This window comes from Lactuca saligna, chromosome 4, assembly GCF_052625555.1.
Source record: "Lactuca saligna cultivar CGN05327 chromosome 4, ASM5262555v1, whole genome shotgun sequence".
Taxonomy (NCBI): domain Eukaryota; kingdom Viridiplantae; phylum Streptophyta; class Magnoliopsida; order Asterales; family Asteraceae; genus Lactuca; species Lactuca saligna.
In genome coordinates, this window is record NC_136420.1 from 4,618,619 (window position 1) to 4,624,251 (window position 5,633).

Here is a 5,633-nt window from a genome sequence, read left to right on the forward strand (position 1 = left end):
TGGTGAAGAAAAGGAAATCCCTATTCATATATTCAATATGGATTTTTTGTTGTTTGTTATTTTACTAACTTTTTCAGAGGGCGAATTGATGGGTTTTATACAAACAATCCTATGTGTGCATACAACCCTAGAATTGGATCTATGTTTTACTATTAGTTACACAACATTATGAACACATAATAAAACCCTAATGAGTCATACTATTTTCGAAATTCACCAAGAAGATTAGAATACATACCTTTTGTTGTTATATAGCAATAACAACTCAAAACCTCCTTGTAATGGCTTTAGAAAGCTTAGAGTCACAAGTGTCACTCCTCTAATGGCTCACAAACACCAAGAGCAAAATGATGAAGAATGATAAGAGAGGAGGCACCCAAAAACGTGTGGAAACCCTAAGGAAACTCTTAGCCACGTTTTTGGTGCTCTAGGGATCCTTAAATAGTGAGGCTATTAGGGTTATCTAACAAGGAAATCCTAATTTGACTGCTTAGGCCCTAAGCAACCCAAGGACTCCCTTCTTAGATGCCTTGGACGATTTCTAATGGGTTTCCCATAGAATTCGTCCATCCCTCTAATATGGAGTCATTAGCCCAATATTCAACTATCATACAATTGACAGTTCTAGTCCCTTAAGTTTAATTAATGTCTTTTAGCCACAAAATTAATTCTTAATTAATTATTGACTAACATTAATTAACCAATATGATTTCTCCTTTAATATATTATTCTCATAATATATTAATAAATCATAATTAATTCGCTCTCTCCATAATTCATCCTACCAAGTTGCTTTGGTGAAGGCAACCCAAAAAGACCATGCATCATCGGGTCAAGTACATACCAAAATAGTTATGAACTTAGACACTAATCCAACACGAATCTTATACAAAATATAAACTCTATCATTAGCTAACACATGATACGGTTAACTGCATGCTTTGATATGTAAGGTTTCAAAGGTATATAGATTTCAACTCCGATTATGAGTTTTGGTGTTTGGTGTTTATTATCTGAAATTTTTATCTTTTAAAATTATTAGATATTGGTGTCAGGTGGTGATTGGGATTTTAATAGAAAGAAGTCTGGAGATCCGAATTCAGTGACCTATCTGGAAAGTTAATAAAAAAACAAGTTGAGTTTTTCGTTTTTCTCTTTCTAAAATCATCTCTCTTTGTCAAAATCATTATTCTTCTTGAAGCATTATTGAATGCTCTTCTTGAATTCATAGATTATAAAAATATATATATATATATATATATATATATATATATATATATATATATACTGTGTGTATGCATGTGTGTGTGAGAGAGAGAGAGAGAGAGAAAAAGAGAGAGTTGGGTTCAAATATTTCCTACAACTATTGTATACATGTTTGAACCAATGTGAATTTAGCAATAATATAATCATTAAATTTAAAAATAAGGATAGCATAGTTATTTTAATTTTATAAACCAAAATCAAATCTTGTATATTTGGAAAATCATTAAATGAAATCTACAATATTTTTGTAAACCCTAATGACGACCATAAGATCATCTTCTCAGTAAACCTACCATCGCACCACCGGGTCTCATGCCTCTGCCGATCTCTTTGACCTTGACAAAATTTTCGATCGTTGACCACTACCACACTTCTATCGTCGCCTACAACAACCATTATTTGTGCCCTCTTCCATCTTCAACTGTTCCTCAAAGTCCTATTCCCTCTTATCCTCACTGTCGGTGCCACATATGTGACAACCCGAAAGTTTTGGATCAAGTAAAGTCTAGATTGTAACCATATACAAGTGAATTCACAAATGTAACCTTGTCACAAATAAACTATGGAAAGCCATGAGGGCATTAGTGGTATGGGTGTATATATATATATATATATATATATATATATATATATATATATATATAAGTTCACACACACACACACACACACACACATATATATATATATATATATATATATATATACACCTTAAAAATCATATTTATAACAAGCTCTTGAAAGTATACAAATTATAACAAGCAAGACAAAACCAAGTCACTGGAACATGAAATCATGAAATTTAAGACATTACCTTGTAAATTGTGGCCTAGGAACACCAAAACCGAAATCACCCTTCAATGGGTGATACTTAGGCCGAAAACCCTTCCATGGGGGACCCAAAGACCAAAATCAACACCCTAGGACACTAAAAAACCGAAATCAACACTCTAGAACACTACTAAGGACATAAATCATCTTAATGGGCCACACTTTGGCCGAAATCACCCTTAATGGGTCATGGTTTTCGCCGAAATCATCCCTAGGATTCTTTACAATGTGATTTCGGTCACATAAGGAGTTCCAGTAAGATCCTGTACGGTGACAACTTAAATTAATGGGGTTTGACCTCAAAAATTGATACTTCAGCTTTACATGGTTTTATCCAGTAAACCAGCATGCATAACACTCAATTATCTAACATATATCCATACCCATTCCATCCCATTTAAACCACGTCCAAAAGACAAGTTCTTCACCATTTATTTCATTATCCTACCTTTCATCATCTTCATTCTTCACAAGATGTTCTCTCAAGCACAACTTGGTTCTTTCCAAAAATCTTAATCATTTAGGTGGTCCTTGGATTATTAGTAAGTAATTTTGACAACTCCTAGTGTTTGTACACCTTACTATGTGAATTTCATCTTCTTTACACATAAAATTTATGTGTTAACCATATTAGGGCATTATAAGCCTCAAGGAGTTCATCAAGAGCATCTTAGTTTTTAGGCTCACAATCTCTTCACAACACTTCAAATCCTACACAAAAACAACCAAGGTGAGTTCATACCTCCATATTTTCAAGCTTTTTCGATGTTTTTAGGGGAAGGGGCGGAATACAAGTAAAACTTTGTTTATCCCATAAATAATTTCATGTTTTTCATCCGTACGTTAAAGATAAAATATTATTACATAAGTTATGGTTTATTCTAGTTTTTGGCATAAACATTATTGATATACATTTTATTAAAGTAAACTTAAACTAAGTTATAAAATCATAAGAAAAGTTATGATTTTTAAAACTACATGGCTTTTGGGAAATTTTACTAGAAGATAGCTTTACTAACAAAAATGGTTACATTATGGTCATTCTTTAATCTAGTGCGTTTTAACCCCACAATATTATATTTTGATTTTTATATTTTCATGCTAGAATACGCAACTATATTTATATAAAAGATTATATAAATAGTTTCAACCAAAAAGATAAACTATAATTGGTATAGTTTAGAATTCACAAACAACACCTTTAAAAAATACATATAATTATTTACAGGTATAATTATCTTTTTTTGCAAGTAAAAGGAGTCATAGTTCACGTAAATCTGTTAATGCTCTTGTGAGACTTTCCTTCACTGTACCTACCTAGCGTATGTCACACCTCAAAAACGGAACGACGGAAACGTTCGGGGGTGGAGGACGTTATGTTTAGTATCACAAGACATGCATCATAGTAAGCAAAGTAATGAACAACCATTTCATTAGAAAGAAAGTGTTTACAATGTGTGCGTTCACAAAACATAAAGTACATAAGCAAATAACAAAACAAGACTTGGAGCTATACTACTCCATCTTCTGAATTCCCAACACGAGTACCTGTCTACTAGTTCCTTGAGAATACAAGTTGTTTGAAAAAATTTATCAACAATTGAGCTGGTGACTTCATAAGATTTTAGTGATGTAAGTAAGTTGTAGAAATTTGTTGAAAAACGTTGTAAGTTATGTTTAGAAAAGTTCGCTTGTTACTCTAGAAAATCCTATATTTCCTGCTTTGGTGAAAGATGAGTAAAAATGACTCTACAATCATTTCTATGAGAACTAAACGGATACAAGTTATATAAAAATCATAGTAAACAAGCAATCAAATGTGTGTATCTGCCCTAAGCCCACAACCAAACAAGGAACAGGGAATTAGGCGGATGACACACATCTCATTGGTTGTTAAATCATTATTGTATATAACCATGGTGTATTCCCTTGGTACTCACGGAGTTAACTATAATAGTTCCTTTATAATTTATGAAAAGATCCTTTAAGAAAACCCTTATTTCTTATAATAAAATAGTAACCGCAGTGATTCCTTCTATAATCACTTAGTTTATACTAGCTATATATAATCTAATATTGAACAGATAGTTAATTGTGTGAATCCGCCCTAAGCCCACAACCAAACAAGAAGCAGGGAATGAGGCGAAAGGCACACATCCAACTATCTATTGGATACTAATTATATATAACCTTCGGTGTATAAACCAAGGTATTATGGAGTTAACTACCTAAGGTTCTTTAAAATGATGATTTAATAAAATGGATTAAACCCTTTACCGGTAAGTTTCTAGTTTTGTATATCCAAAGTTCTGATTTGAAAAGTATTTTTTGTACTAGAAGAGCGTGCATTGAATTTGTGCCGTATGACCTGACCCATACCTGGTACCCCTTATGATGACTTAATGTATACGGAGCATATATATAACTAATATTAAATGGATAGTAGGCTTGGTGAATCTGCTCTAAGCCCACAACAAAACAAGGAACATGAAATGAAGCTGAAAGCACACATCCTATTACCTATCAAGTATTATTCATATATAACTCTTGATATATACATTAAGGAATCATACGGTTAGCATTATGGTCCCTTTCTACTGAATGTACTAGACCCGACTGTTATGTTTGTCGTTTTGTAAAGATGTAAGTTTTTCCCTAGTTTATAACTATCTTGACTCGAAAATAGTTTGCATTAACTTTCAAATGGAACTATCACTTTATGAAAGTAATGGGAAAATATAAGTACTTAGTTGTCTTATGAATTGACAATCCTGATGTACTAGTTACCTTAAAACATGTTTGTCTTATTAAGGTCATAGTGTGAAGGCTAGATCCTATACTAAACTCTCTCCTTGTCAAAAGATTATGGGAACCAAACGCGACTTCAACAAACGAGTTGCTAGGTCGTGTAACTTCACACTAAAGTTATGTGATCATGTATACCCAATATAACTATCACCGTTTGTTTAGAACAATGTGTTAGTGATTCATTGGTATAGTTAGATCCTGTAGTTGTCCCATGCTATAGCACCTTATTATGTTTGTTTTGTTATAGTATCTTAGTATGTTCTCTCTGTTATCGTGTATTGTATCTTCCTCCCTGTTTCTCTTTATTATGTGTTTTCTTATGTTGTCGTGTATTGTATCTAGTATAAACTGACCTCTAAACTATACCCATTATAGTTTACTAGTGATTTACTTGAACCTTTATTGAAAAGACTCATTTTACTACTAAGTTATGCTTGTACTTTAAAAACAGAGTTTTTGATAAACTAAAAGTAACATAACTTTGAAAGAGTTTTTGAAATGTTTTGATCACTCATATAAGACATAAAGCACCATAGGAAGATGTTATACCAAACAATTACACAATTATCAATTGTGTTCGACTTGTATTCACCCCCCCCCCCCCCCTTAAAAGCATTTAGAATAGTTTAAAAGATTGATTATGGGGTATGAACTCACCTGATGTGGTTGATTCAAACGAATACGCGCGTAAGGATGAGAAGCTCCACGAATGAATTCCCGAGACACAAATG